Below are 16,584 nucleotides of genomic sequence, written 5' to 3' on the forward strand. Positions count from 1 at the left end.
GATTATCTAACAGTTTAAATATAGTTGATACACAATCAAAATATGGTTTATTGATTGCTTAGATGCTCCCCAAGGTTTGAATTCAATTCAAATTTCCTAATTTAGCCACTCCACCCTAAACATGTTCATGGTCGCACAATCCTACAACATCTTTGTCTCCTATGCCTACACTAACGACGTGTGACTATCAGGTTGTCATCGAACATCTTTGAGTCTGTTAGGTCTGGTCGACCAATTTGTTATTAAGGTCTGGACGACCATTCATATGTACCTTAGATTTTGATGATCAACAATGAGTATAAATTATTGATAAATTAATGAATTTATGACAAGTGGACAGGATCAATGTTATCAAAGGACTTAACAATTATCTACATCCTCCACACTCAAAGAGGGAAAAGCTTTGTTAATTATTAACTAGCGCCCAACTCGCTAAAACTAAGAGCATCCATTCAATATATTAATCAGTGTTATACGTTGAGTATAATTAACACTCACGTCCAATTGATATGAGTTTTGTACGTACTCTCAAAAGCGATCAACACAATTTGAAAAGGTTATGATAATCGAAAAAGGAAGTATACGTATTCTTTTTTGCGAATTTTTAGTTTGTCTCTCTTTATTTGAATTGCTAACATTTGAATTTAAGGAAATGATAGAACATAAGAGAATAGAAGGTCTATACAAAATATTCTTCATGGGTCACTTTCATCAAGTACAAGAAGCACATGCAGGTGTCTGCACTTGTATGCATATCCTCGCAAGTCAGAGAATGACATGTGGCCTTATCTCCCATTGTGAGACAACAGTTATTTCAAGGACTCAACATTAATCCCATAACATATCCTTTATTGAAGTCTATAAAAGGCAGACTCTACCCAACAAAAAAAGACGACAAAATTATTACAAGAAAACAAGAATAACTCTGAAGCAAAACTTTGCAGAAATCATTGGACGATTCATTTAAGATTTCATTGTTTATCCTTTGCTAAGCAAAGTCATCTTGTATTTGAGCTTTATTTTTTATCCACTCATTGAGTGTTATTGAATACTTGTATTCATTCAAACTACTGTTTGTGAAAGCCAGGAGTGGCTTGGTGTTAAACAATACTTGGGTTTTCTTAGATTCAAGGAGAGTCCAAGACATTGCCAGAAGTGGTATTAAGAATACTTGTATTGCCATGAGTGATAAGACAAAACACTTGTTTTGTAATCAAGTTTAAATTAATGGAACCCTTTACTATTATGTAAAGAAGAACTAGACATAGCTCAATTTGAGTGAACCAGTATAAACCAAGTGTTTTTTACTTCTCCCCTTAATGGTTTATTAAGCATTCTCTTAGCACTTTCTATCATTATTTTCATACCAAGTATTTGCTTGAAAAAATGTTTTAAAAACATTATCTTACTCATTCACTGGACGATGAAACTTGGTTTTATCAAAACCTTTTTTCTTATTAGTGGACTACTTACCATATATATACATATCTGTCTATATTTGTGATAAAAAAAAATTTAAAAAGTTATTATCTTTGATTAACACACTATTCAACCCCCCCTTTTAATATGATTGTTGTTATTTCAGAGTCGACGATAGCAGGGCTCAACAATGAATTTACAAAACTTTTTCCCCAACGCGTCTCTTTATCTTTGCTTATGTAAAAGACTTTGTGGCTTTACCAAAATGTACTTGTGTTGTTGGCATTAGCCACCACTGGTGTGGGGGAGGCGGTGTGTGACGATGATGTGTTGTGTTTGTTTTTGTTTTTCTCGTTGTATATAGTGAAACATATTCAATCATTGTATCCAGATGTAACTAGATCTTGAGATTTTGACAAGGAAATGCATAACTTAGTGAAGCAATTATTGATTGATTCGTTTATTTAGAATTTAACTTGTTGAATCTATAATGTACAAAAGTACTTTAATAAATGTAAAACTATATATAATATGGATTGGAACAAGTTGCTCTAAATTAAGAAACAAAAGTGTTTGAAACTAAAATAAACAATATTAGTTTTAAAAATAAATAAAGTGTACTAAGGAGTAGTTGTGTATTGTTTACCATCAAAGCTAGTAAGAAAACATTGAAAATTGTGTTATGAAATGTTAAGCGAGATTAGTTGTGTTAGAACCAAAGACATTGGATGATGTCTGACCCCTAAAAAATCTCATTGTTTTGATGATAACAAATGTATTAAAATCTTGATGGACTAGTGTATTTCATTGAGTTACACATGAACTACATAGTCCAAACTTCATTTGATATTGAAATCCTATCCTTAGTCTTATATGTTAACTAGAACTTGTTTTTATAAAAGAACCAAACAATGTCCAAAGAGTAGTAACTAAACACACGCCCAAACAATTGTGAAGATCAACATATCATATCTTGTGCTCGTTTAAACTTCCAAAATGGAGATAAATAACTCAAACAAATGTTTATATCAAAAGTTAGTTATTGTCCAATCATTTTGTTAGACTTTTGGCAAGTGTACTAATTGTCGTCGTAGGTTGAAAATTTGTAAAAAGAGTTTGTCTCCATAGGGACTTGAATTTACTTAATTCATTCGGATAAAGGTTATCAGTTCAATAGTTATGTACAAGTTTAGTCAAAATATCATGGGTTTGTCTAACTAATGAAAGATAATTTAAATTAAAGAAATAACAAAAATTGATGGAAATGACAAAGATAACAAAATTTCGTGCATCGAAAATACGTAAAGTTACGAAAATAATATGTCATACCTTAATTTTGTCCGGGGACTATTGTTCATTTATCTTTTGATCCTTGCTAGTCGACTTACGGTGTTAAACGCCAGTTACAGTGTGAAACAAATGATTGTTCAATGTTTTGATCAAGAATGCCAAAGATACCAAAAAGGATGGGCAAAAGGGTCTTTTAATTAATTTCCTGGACCCTAGCTCGCCTAGGCTAGCCTCTGGCTTGCCTGGGCCCTCAAATTACTTCAACCTAAAGGAACCAGCTCGCCTAGGCGAGCCAGTTACTTCAGGAGTAAGTCTTGGCTCGCCTGGGCGAGCTGCTATGGTCCCAAGTCCCTTTTTTTCTATAAATAGGTGTGAAGGGGAGTTGGGGAAGGGGTTTAAGCATTCAGCATTGAGAGAAATAAGGGAGAAGAAGAAGAAAGAAGAGAAAACGAAGCCGAGGCACTACCGAATTGTGATTGTGATCAATCTCTACATCGTTCTTTGTTCGGTGTTCTTCGTGCGACCATCAGTTAGTTTTGTTTTTAAGATTTGAATGTGGCCTATGCACCCTTAGGGTCCCCTTTGTTGTTTTGTGCATATTCATCTCCTCTTTCTATCATCGGTAATCTCTTTTTCTTTTGTAAAGTTTAATCTTAACCGATCATTAATGTCGTAAAGTTATCTTTTAAAGTCATTGAGAGTTAATAAAACCAACACATAACTGATTTTCTCTCCATCAAAGTCACTTGAGATCGTTCAAGATCCAATGCCTTAGTGACCCTCTTTTGTTCTTATTAACTAAAAGTGAACCGTTCAAAAGCATAAGAACAATTTGACACACAAGCTTTCAGACTTTAAAGAATTACGTAGGTTTGAATTCCTCATCACACCTGAGGATATGTAGGAGCAAGGGCAACACCCTTGTCGACCCCAAAAAAATAAAAAAAAATATAAAAAGGGAAAAACAAATAATTCTGAAGTCACATTATGCGCACTCGATTAAAGGTTGTTGTCCCTTGTGACGGACGCGTGGGGTGCGAATACCTTCCCCTTGCGTAAACAACTCTCGAACCCTTATTTTCAAAATTTGCAGACCTCTTTTTGGTTTTTTTGACATTTTCCCTCAAATAAACATTGGTGGCGACTCTGCTCGTTTTCTCCCTTGGAGACAAATGTTTTGGCCTATCTATTTGGCCTTCACCATCCCGTCGTGAGGTAGGTTGTGACACAATAAAAATGATGTTAATTAATTCAAAAAAACGTAGGATTGGATTTCATCGTTCATACCCACAGTATTCTAATAAGATTAACATATATGAATCATTTTGTAACATTACTGATGCACACATTAAGTTACCCCAAGTCGATCCCTTGCACTTGGGACCTAAGAATATTTATTAAATATTGATCCCTCACATATGAAGTAAATACCCCAACATTACAATCATAATCTCGTACTTTTTACAATCAAAATGTTATGCTCTATTCCTAGCAACATAACATAAAGAGTCACTTCATTCAGTTCAAATTTTAAGAGTACTTCCTAGTCAAACTTAAAATCCAACTTCATGAAACTAGTGATCAAATAGAATCAAACATTGCGAATAGAATGAAATCACCAATAATGAGTAGAAAAGATTTATACATATATAATATCAAAAGGGATACATAAGGGTACAAAGATTACATCTAATCCTTAAGAAAAACTAACCGATCATTACGTAGAGCACAAAACTAACAAGAGAAATGATGAATGATGTGATCCACGGTCATAACTCTACAATGTTCAGACTCCACTTTCCACTTTCTTCTTCCTCTTCTTCTTCTTCTTTTTCTTTTTCTTCGTCTTCTTTTTCTTCTTCTTCTTCTTCTTCTTCTTCCTTAGTTTCTCCTGCTACTAGATTCCTTTTTCTTCAACATATGCATGGCTATTTATAGAAAATAACCAAGGGGTGCAGGCAAATTCGCCCAAGCTCGCCTAGGCAAATGTGTTACTTATGGCTGAAGCAAGCTGAGTAGCCTAAGCGAGCTGGTTGCTAGCCTAGATTTAAGAGAAGTTCATAAGAAAATTATTACAAAAAAAAGATAAGTGCTAACGTTTTAATCCAAAAAATAACTAAAATATGACACTTATCCCATTTTACAATACATGTTTACTCTTTACAAGGTTGATTTCATGCTTAAAAAGTTTAATTACTTTATTCACTCTCTTTTCAATTTTTTTTAGCGTTTGGATTTCAAGTGTGCACCAAGGAGAGACAAAAAAAAAAGCATATTTTCTACCAGGCTAAAGTCGTATAGTAGTGGCGACAAAGATATTCATTTTTCAGAAAGGACTATATCGTTATCCCTTTTCTCTCTCCACTCCAAGCTACCACGTAGCAACTTTTCCAGGTATGAGATAACATAAAACTTTTGGAGATGACTCTAATCCTACAACAAATAATATATTAAGCCTATAAAGGAGTATCAAGCATTGCCTTCAATATAACACTAATTTTTGAGATTTTGAAGTGCCACAAAAATTTGTGCTTAAGTGAGCTACTCTTTGCTTAGCAGAGTTCATATGTAATTTGTGCTTAAGAGTATATCCTTTCTTTAAGAGTTAAATCTTTGTATTCATTCATACTGTTGTTTTGAAAGCTAGGAGTGACTTAGTGATAGAAAAGTACTTGGTGTTTATTAATCTTAGAGGAAGATTAAGGGTGTTCCAGAAGTGGCCTAGAAAATACTTGTTGTAGCTAGAAGTGACAAGGTAGAATAATTGCTTTGTAATCAATTTGATTAGTGGAACCCTTCAAAGTTTTTGAAGGAGAACTGGACATAGCTCAAGAGGTTGTGTGAACTAGTATAAAACAAGTGTTTATACTCTAACTTTGAAGATTTAACTTGCTTTTTTTGTGGGTTCATTTTAAGACACCTTGGATACTCAAGGTCTTTGCTAAAAACTACTTGTGAAATCTGATTTGAACTTTGTATGATCTTTTAGAAACCTTTTTTTAAATCTTTGTGAAATCTATTTTAAGGAAGTCACCATCTTTGCTAGAAGTTTTTAAAGATTACATATACACATTATTTAACCCCCTTCTGGTGTGTTTTATTTATTTTAGGTTGGGGAATTTTCATTTCACACGGAAGCTAACAAAAAATTGAAAAAGAAGTTTTCTCTTCTCAAATGCTTCTTCTCTCAACGGTTTGTTCACACATGCAAGGCTTGACACCACCTCTTTACAAAATGCTTTAAAGTGTCCACATTCAATGGTTTATTAACTCATGCAACTACCACATTGTTCTTATAATCATATCTTTCTAACATGCTAAAATGGTTTTGGTGCATTCAATGAAGTTTCAAGTTAATTTTAATTTTTATCATCACCAATTTATTTATGCAATCATGGTTATGGTTCTATGTTGGATGGTTATGTTTCCAGGCTGAATTGAGTTGTCAGTGCTATTTTTTAGGAAGCTTTTTCGTACATTTGAATAGGGATAAGATCATTGGTTGGGAGATTTGTTTGATAATATCTATCACTAGCAATTTGTTTCTTATGTATTTTGGGTATTTGTTATGGCTTTGGGCAGGGTACTCAGTGATAAATCCATAAATGTCTTATAACCATTTTTGGTGTGTGCGTGTTGGAAGGCTACATAGATGCTCTCTTTTGTAATTGCTTGGCTATTCCTAATACTTATCTTATATATGAAGGTATCTATCTTAGCTATTGTAAAGTGGGTTTAGAGCATTGCATACAATTTCTACTCAATTTTAATGTTAGCAACACAAATGTGTTCATCAATATTTATGTTATCCAATCTCTTTTTTTTATAACAACTTTCTTGAGAATATTTATCGTAAATTTATAAACAATGATAAAATAGAAGGCATTGTGGCTTTTGGTGGTAGAACATTCTTGAAATTTACCTTATCTTTCTTATTTGATTCAGATTCATTAATATTTGTATCCTCCATCAAGCATATGTTGGCTTCTTCATCATCTTCATCAGACAAGGTGTCATCCAAATCTTCTTAGCTACTTATAAAACCTTTTATTTTATTTGGTCTTGAAGTACTTCTTCTTGTCCTGACCTTTCTCCAGTTCTGGACATTCAAATTTGAAGTGTCCAGGCTTTTTGCATCCGTAGCAAATTATGGAGCTCTTTTCTTTATCTTTTTTTTCTTTAGGCATTCTTCTTGAGCAGTTTTTTCACTTGGAGCTACCTTTGTTTCACCATATTTTGCGGCTTTTCGTGAAATAAAGGTGAACTCATCTTCCTCAAATTCATCAGATGAATCATCAGCTTTAAGATCTTTGGACAAACTTCTCGATACTTGTTCTCTAGACGATAGCGCCTTCTTGTTCTTTTGGCTACTGAGAGCTAAAGACTTTTCTCTTTTGGTTCCTTTGTCCTGCTGAAGTTCTTGTTCATGAACCTTAAGGGTACCAACTAGTTCCTCAAGGGACATAGAATCAATATTCTTTAAGGCTCTTGGTGTTGTTACCTGTGGTCTTCACTTCCTGGACAGACTTCTCAAAATTTTGTCAATATTATCATGATTATCATTAGTTCTACCTAAGGATCTTAGTTCATTGAGAAAGGTTTGGAAGCATCCAAACATACATTGTATGTCTTTGCCTTCTTCAATAGAGAAAGTTTCATACTTACGAGTGAGGAGACTGAGTTTATTCCTCTTTACCTGTGATGTTCCTTCGTGATGAGGACATGACCAAGAGCAAGGGCAAGGATCCACTTGAAGGACTTGGAGGACCTATGACAAGGGCTAGAGCAAGGAAAGCCAAGGAAGCTCTTCAACAAGTGTTGTCCATACTATTTGAATACAAGCCCAAGTTTCAAGGAGAAAAGTCCAAGGTTGTGAGTTGTATCATGGCCCAAATGGAGGAGGACTAAATGACACCACTTTGTCTCAATTTTAGAGTGTTTAGTTTGTCTAAATACTGGCCCAATCCTTGTAAAGTTGGCTGACCAAAAATATGTTTTGGGTTAATCAACTAAAGGGGCATTAGTAGGTTTAGTTCAAGTTGTAATAAGGGCCCAATTGGCAACCTAGGCATCAGCCTTTTGGGAGACCAAATGGTGGCTGACTTGTTGGCTGTTGGGGGTGACTTTTGGTTGCCACAATTTCAGTTACACTCAGCCATTAAGTTTTTTTTTTAATTCCCAAGGTTAATGGCATTAAGTTATTTTAATTCTAGGTTAGTGGGTCATTACTAAAATCTGTTGTAAAGCTTCTATATAAGCTGAACCATTTTATCAATAAACACAAGTTGAGTTTTATTCAGAAAATTAGAGTTTATCTCTTTTATCTTAGTGAGAGTGATTCTCCTAAATTCTTGAGTGATTCAAGAACACCCTGGCTGTATCAAAGGACTTTCACAACCTTTGTGTGTTGCCCTCGCCGGAAAGAGTTATTCTTTCATTCCTTTCATCTTCAACCTTGTTCTTTCAAACCACAATTCCAGAAAATCCACTTCTGCCCAGAATTATCTCGCAGCCATAACTCCCGTTTTACGCACTCAAATTAAGTGATTCTTGAGCCTAAATTGAATTTCAAGATGAGACCTTTCACCTCGTTTTGGAATCACCTCATTTGGAGCCCTGTAGCTTGAGTTTTTGCCCTTTCTATATTTCTGTCCAGCCACCACTTAACCTACGTTTTCTCATCTCATTATTCCATTTTATGCCAAGAACCACCTTATTAAGACCCACGAAATTAACCACCTTATTCGTCATCCTTTCCGTAATCAATTTCCGCATTTTCCATCAAGGTTTAATCCTAGACGATCCTAAGTCAGTCCTTGTGCCATGAGGGTTCATATCATTTGGTAATCAGAGCTCCGGTTCTAGGATCAACACTTCCGTTGCTGGAAATATTGGGTAACATCCTTCTTTATTCTCTTTGCCATTTATATTACCTTCTTATTCATATATTTTTTTATGCTGAACCATTGCAAAAGTTAAGCCTTTTGATCTCTTTGTTATATATATAAAAAAAAGAAGCAGAATTTCGTATAAGCAAAATTAAAAAAAAAAATTGGGATGAATGGTTCATGCTTGAAGAACTTTAACAAAAAATCTCTTTAAGGTAATATATTGGTTGCATGAAGGATTGTTACTTGAATTCCTAAATTCTGAATTTTATTTCCTTCATTTATGCCTAAAAACATTGTTAGCCTTTTTCTTGGTTAACCTTTTCCTTGTCTCTCTAGCCTTACCTTACACATATTGGTGAATTGTTCTTTGTTTTGGCCATAATCTCTTGAATTGCCTAAGAACTCAAGGGGAATTAGAGTGGTAAAAGGCAAGAGTGTTTCATTAGAGAAAAGCCATAATTGTGTGATACACTTGAGTGGGTGAGGTATTCAAACAACAACTATAATTGTCTTGTTACGTTTGATTTGTTTGTTTGAGATGTCAGGTACTAATCCTAATGATGGAGTGGGGCTTTCGCAATTCCAAATGCAAGCTTTGATGCAACATTTGGAGAGGTTAATGAAACAACGAGATGATGCGCTCCATGAGAGGTTGGATCAAATGGAGAATAGAGATCATAATGAAGAAGAAAGGAGGAGAAGAGGGAATGATGGTGTTCCTAGACAAAACCGAATTGATGGTATTAAACTCAACATTCCTCCATTTAAAGGAAAGAATGATCCGGAGGCCTACTTGGAGTGGGAGATGAAAATAGAGCATATTTTCTCATGCAACAACTATGAGGAGGACCAAAAGGTGAAGCTTGCCACCACGGAGTTTTCCGACTATGCTCTTGTGTGGTGGAACAAGCTACAAAAGGAGAGAGCAAGAAATGAAGAGCCAATGGTTGATACATGGACGGAGATAAAAAAGATCATGAGGAAGTGGTATGTGCCCGGCTAGTTACTCAAGGGACTTGAAAATTCAAGCTCCAAAAACTAACCCAAGGCAACAAGGGGGTTGAGGAGTATTTCAAGGAAATGGATGTGTTCATGATTCAAGCAAAGATTGAAGAAGATGAGGAGGTAACTATGGCTCGATTTCTTAATGGTTTGACTAATGATATCCGTGATATTGTTGAGCTGCAGGAGTTTGTTGAAATGGATGATTTGCTTCACAAAGCAATCCAAGTAGAGCAACAATTAAAAAGGAAGGGAGTGGCTAAGAGGAGTTTTACCAACTTTGGTTCTTCTAGTTGGAAAGACAAAGGTAAAAAAGATGGGGCTGCTACTTCTAGTAGTTCCACACCTATCCCATCAAAAACTCGCTCAAAGTCCCAAGAGGAACCCTCTAAAAGGAGTAGAGATGTGAAGTGTTTCAAGTGCCAAGGCCTAGGACACTATGCTTATGAGTGCCCTAACAAAAGGTCCATGGTTCTTAGAGATGGAGAATATATAAGTGAATCTGATGTTGAAGAGGAAGAGGAGAGTGAGTATGTAGAGGAAGAGGAGACTCCGGAGGGAGATTTGTTGATGATTAGGCGATTACTTGGTGGTCAATTGAAGCATGAGGAGGAGAGCCAAAGAGAAAACATCTTTCACACTAGATGTTTAATCAATGGCAAGGTGTGCATGGTGATCATTGATGGAGGTAGTTGCACCAATGTGGCTAGTGCTAGATTAGTGTCAAAGCTAAATTTAGCTACTAAACCACATCCTAGGCCATACAAACTTCAATGGCTTAGTAAGGATGGGGAGGTGCAAGTGAGGCAGCAAGTTGAAGTGGACGTTTCCATTGGGAAATACAATGATAAGGTACTTTGTGATGTTGTTCCTATGGAGGCTAGTCACTTACTTTTGGGGAGACCATGGCAATTTGATAAAAGAGCCAATCATGACGGTTACACTAACAAGATCTCTTTCATGCACCAAGACAAAAAGATTGTGCTCAAGCCATTGAGTCCACAAGAAGTGTGTGAGGATCAAAAGAAAATGAGAGAAAAACTTCTTCAAGAGAAAATAGAAAAAGAAAAAGTGAGCAAAACACTTGAGAGTGAGAAAAAGAGGGGAACACTTGAGAGGAAAAAGAGTGAACAAAAGAAGAGTGAAACACTTGAAGTGAGGGAGAGCTATTTAGCCACAAAAAGTGAGGTTAAGAGGTTGTTTCGTGCTAAACAGTCACTATATATCTTGTTTTGCAAAAATCAGATTTTGACCACTAACACTTTTGATGATTTTCAAGTTCCTTCTAGTGTTAAAACTCTTTTGCAGGATTTTCAAGACATGTTTCCACCAAATGTGCCAAGTGGACTACCACCTTTGAGGGGAATTGAGCATCAAATTGATCTCATTCCGGGAGCTTCTTTGCCCAATAGGCCAGCCTATAGAAGTAATCCTCAAGAAACCAAAGAGATTCAAAGACAAGTGGATGAACTCATTAGCAAAGGTTGGGTAAGAGATAGTATGAGTCCTTGTGTTGTCCCAGTGATTTTGGTCCCTAAAAAGGATGGGACATGGTGCATGTGTTCCGATTGTAGAGCCCTTAATAACATCACCATTAAATATAGGCATCCTATACCTAGGCTTGATGAATTGCATGGTGCATGTTACTTCTCTAAAATCGATTTAAAAAGTGGATACAATCAAATTAGGATTAGAGAAGGGGATGAATGGAAAACTACTTTTAAAACAAAATATGGTTTGTATGAATGGTTGGTTATGCCTTTTGGCCTAACTAACGCTCCTAGCACTTTCATGAAACTAATGAACCATATCTTGAGAGAGTTCATAGGAAAGTTCGTTGTGGTGTACTTTGATGATATTCTTATCTATAGCACTTCACTTGATTTGCATATTGATCATTTAAAATCTGTCTTGACTGTGCTTAGAGAAGAACAATTGTATGTCAATCTTGAAAAATGCATCTTTTGTACTAACCATGTTGTGTTTCTTGGTTTTGTTGTGAGTTCAAAAGGAGTGCAAGTTGATGAGGAGAAGGTTAGGGCTATTCAAGAATGGCCTACACCTAAGTCCGTGACCGAGGTGAGGAGTTTTCATGGCTTAGCAAGTTTTTATAGACGATTTGTGAAGGATTTTAGCACATTGGCAGCACCTCTCAATGAAGTGCTCAAGAAAAATGTTGGTTTCAAATGGGGAGAGAAACAAGAAGAAGCTTTCAATGTTCTTAAGCAAAAGCTAACTAATGCCCCCATACTTGCGTTGCCAAACTTTCAAAAATCTTTTGAAATTGAGTGTGATGCTTCAAATGTTGGGATTGGGGCTGTGTTGATGCAAGAAGGCCATCCAATTGCTTATTTTAGTGAAAAGTTAAGTGGTCCTACCCTTAACTATTCAACTTATGATAAGGAGTTGTATGCCTTAGTACGGACTTTGAAAACATGGCAACACTACCTTTATCCCAAGGAATTTGTCATTCATAGTGACCATGAGTCCCTCAAATATATCAAGGGGCAAGGCAAGCTTAACAAAAGGCATGCGAAGTGGGTGGAATTCCTAGAGCAATTCCCTTATGTTATCAAACATAAAAAGGGAAAAGGTAATATTGTAGCCGATGCTCTTTCGCGGCGTCATGCCTTACTTTCTATGCTTGAAACAAAATTGATTGGTCTTAAATGTTTGAAAAGCATGTATGAAAATGATGAAACTTTTGAAGAAATTTTTAAAAATTGTGAAATTTTTTCAGAAAATGGTTTCTTTAGACATGAAGGCTTTCTTTTCAAAGAAAACAAATTGTATGTGCCTAAATGTTTTACTAGAAATTTGCTTGTTTGTGAAACACATGAAGGAGGTTTAATGGGGCATTTTGGGGTCCAAAAGACTCTAGAAACATTACAAGAACATTTTTATTGGCCTCATATGAAAAAGGATGTGCAGAAATTTTGTGAACATTGTATTGTATGTAAAAGGGCAAAGTCTAAGGTAAAGCCTCATGGATTGTATACTCCATTGCCAATTCCGGAGTATCCTTGGATTGATTTATCCATGGATTTTATTTTGGGGCTGCCAAAAACAAGCAATGGTAGAGATTCCATTTTTGTGGTTGTTGATAGGTTTTCTAAAATGGCTCATTTTATTCCATGTAAAAAAGTTGATGATGCTTCCCATGTGGCTGATTTGTTTTTCAAGGAGATTGTGAGACTCCATGGTTTGCCAAGGAGCATTGTTAGTGATAGGGACTCTAAGTTCCTAAGCCATTTTTGGAGGACTTTGTGGAGCAAGTTGGGCACTAAATTGTTATTTTCAACCACTTGTCACCCACAAACCGATGGGCAAATGGAAGTTGTTAACAGGACTTTGGGAACTTTGCTTAGGACAGTTTTGAGGAAGAACTTAAAAACTTGGGAAGCTTGTTTACCCCATGTTGAATTTGCTTACAATAGAGCTGTTCATAGCACCACTAATTGTTCTCCTTTTGAAGTTGTTTATGGTTTTAACCCACTAACTCCTCTTGATCTTTTGCCTATGCCTAATGTTTCTGTTTTTAAGCATAAAGAAGGTCAAGCAAAGGCGGACTATGTGAAGAAGCTTCATGAGAGAGTCAAAGATCAAATTGAGAGGAAAAATAAAAGCTATGCTAAACAAGCCAACAAAGGGAGAAAGAAGGTTGTCTTCGAACCCGGAGATTGGGTTTGGGTGCACATGAGAAAAGAAAGGTTTCCGGAACAAAGGAAATCAAAGCTTCAACCAAGGGGAGATGGACCATTTCAAGTGCTTGAAAGAATCAATGACAATGCTTACAAAGTTGAGCTGCCCGGTGAGTATAATGTTAGTTCCACCTTCAATGTCTCTGATTTATCTCTTTTTGATGCAGATGGAGAATCCGATTTGAGGACAAATCCTTCTCAAGAGGGAGAGAATGATGAGCACATGACCAAGAGCAGGGGCAAGGATCCACTTGAAGGACTTGGAGGACCTATGACAAGGGCTAGAGCAAGGAAAGCCAAGGAAGCTCTTCAACAAGTGTTGTCCATACTATTTGAATACAAGCCCAAGTTTCAAGGAGAAAAGTCCAAGGTTGTGAGTTGTATCATGGCCCAAATGGAGGAGGACTAAATGGCACCACTTTGTCTCAATTTTAGAGTGTTTAGTTTGTCTAAATAATGGCCCAATCCTTGTAAAGTTGGTTGACCAAAAATATGTTTTGGGTTAATCAACTAAAAGGGCTTTAGTAGGTTTAGTTCAAGTTGTAATAAGGGCCCAATTGGCAACCTAGGCATTAGCCTTTTGGGAGACCAAATGGTGACTGACTTGTTGGCTGTTGGGGGTGACTTTTGGTTGCCACAATTTCAGTTACACTCAGCCATTAAGTTTTTTTTTTCAATTCCCAAGGTTAATGGCATTAAGTTATTTTAATTCTAGGTTAGTGGGTCATTACTAAAATCTGCTGTAAAGCTTCTATATAAGCTGAACCATTTTATCAATAAACACAAGTTGAGTTTTATTCAAAAAATTAGAGTTTATTTCTTTTATCTTAGTGAGAGTGATTCTCCTAAATTCTTGAGTGATTCAAGAACACCCTGGCTGTATCAAAGGACTTTCACAACCTTTGTGTGTTGCCCTCGCCCGAAAGAGTGATTCTTTCCTTCCTTTCATCTTCAACCTTGTTCTTTCAAACCACAATTCCAGAAAATCCACTTCTGCCCAGAATTATCTCGTGGCCATAACTCCCGTTTTACGCACTCAAATTAAGTGATTCTTGAGCCTAAATTGAATTTCAAGACGAGACCTTTTACCTCGTTTTGGAATCACCTCATTTGGAGCCCTGTAGCTTGAGTTTTTGCCATTTCTATATTTCTGTCCAGCCACCACTTAACCTACGTTTTCTCATCTCATTATTCCATTTTATGCCAAGAACCACCTTATTAAGACCCACGAAATTAACCACCTTATTCGTCATCCTTTCCATAATCAATTTCCGCATTTTCCATCAAGGTTTAATCCTAGACGATCCTAAGTCAGCCCTTGTGCCATGAGGGTTCATATCATATGTTATAGCCAAGGTGTCCCACATTTGTTTGACACTTTTGAAGCTACGTACCTTGGTATATTCTTCTTTGAGCAAGGCACACAACATCACATTTTGAGCATAGGAGTTGATCAGGAATCTGAGTTTTTGCTCCTCCGTCCATTGGCCTCTAGGAATCTCATTCACTTGACCATCATATGGAATATAATCTCCATTTTTCGTCACATCCCATAGATCTATATGAATAGATTCAAAGTGAGTTATCATACGCTCTGTCCAGTAATTATATTTTATGCCTCTAAACATTGGTGGTTTGTTGGTGGAGAATCCTTCTTCCCTAACTTTGATATCCTGGATCTTTTTCTTAGTATTGTCAGATACTCAACCCTTAAGGCCAAGCTCTGATACCAACTGAAATAATAATAATCACACTAAAAGAGGAGTTGAATTACATATTTATCAAAGATATACAAAAACTTTCACAACTTTTAATGCAAATATACATACATATATATATATATGTGTGTGTGTGTGTGTGTGTGTGTGTGTGTGTGTGTGTGTGTGTGTGTGTGTGTGTGTAGAAGAATGGTGGGTTGTCCCCTGAAGAGAAAAATAGGTTTCAATAAAGACAAACTTGATCGTCCAGGGACTTGATAAGAAAAAGTCTTTTTAAAACAGTTGTTTAAATAAACACTTGGTATAAAAGAAGTGATAGATAGTATAAATAGAATGCTTAATAAACCATAAAGGAGAGAAGTAGAAACACTTGGTTTATACTGATTCACTCAACCTAAGCTACATTCAATTCTCCTTTACTCAATAATAAAGGGTTCCACCATTCAAAACTTGATTAAAAAAAAAGTATTCTTACCTTTCACTCTTGGCTTTACACATATTCTTAATACCACTTTTGACACTTTCTTAGACTCTCTCTCAATCAAAGAAACCCAAGTATTGTTGAACACTAAGCCACTCCTCCTGGCTTTCACAACCAATAGTTTGAATGAATACAAGTGTTCAACAACAATCAAAAGTGGATAAAAAATAAAGCTCAAATACAAAATGACTTTGCTTAACAAAGAATAAACAAATGAAAACTTTGTATTAGTCATCCAGTAATTTCAGTAGAGTTTCGCTTCAAATAAGCTCTTGCTTTTCTGTTAGTTTTTCTCTCTCTTGCTTTTTGGGTGGAGACTATTTTTATAGACTTCAGTGGGGGATCTGTTATGGGATCAACATCGATTCCTTGAAAATAACATTGTCTCACAGTGGAAGATAAGGCTGTGTGGCATACTCTAATTTGCAAGGAATTGCACGATAGTACATACAACACCATGAGTTCCTTATCCTTAGCAAAAACAACCTTTAGACAATATTCAATGAGTACCTTCTATTTTCTTCTATTATGTCATTTCCTTAAATTCAAATGTTAGAAATTCAAAATAAAGAGAGGCAAAATGAATTTGTATAAGATGGAACTCATGTACTTCCCTTTTTCGGTTATCATAAACGTTTTGCCCAATGCTGATTATTCCAAAAGGCGTGTAAGTTGCTTACTTGCTTGATGAGTGGAATAACTAAAAACATGGTGTATAACACTAATTGTCATAGAGACTGGGTGCCTTTTAATTTTAGCGCTTTAGATGTTGGATAGATAGTAAACAGAGCAATCTTTCTTGGATGATACAAAGTATTGTTAAGTCCTTTATATTTGAACATGTCCACTTGACAAAAACTCATTAGAGAATCAATAATTTATATTCATTGTTATTCATCCAAATCCAAAATAGATGAGAAGAGTAGTCATCCATACCTAACAAATCAGACTATAATATTGGAACCGAAAAAAGATCATGTTGTGTTTTCACAACCCATGAGTTCTAAGGAATCAAATTTGTGGTATAATGCTATGAAAGATGAGATTGATTCTATGATGTCTAACTCAGTTTGGGATCTTGT

Source organism: Glycine soja, chromosome 1, assembly GCF_004193775.1.
Source record: "Glycine soja cultivar W05 chromosome 1, ASM419377v2, whole genome shotgun sequence".
Classification (NCBI taxonomy): domain Eukaryota; kingdom Viridiplantae; phylum Streptophyta; class Magnoliopsida; order Fabales; family Fabaceae; genus Glycine; species Glycine soja.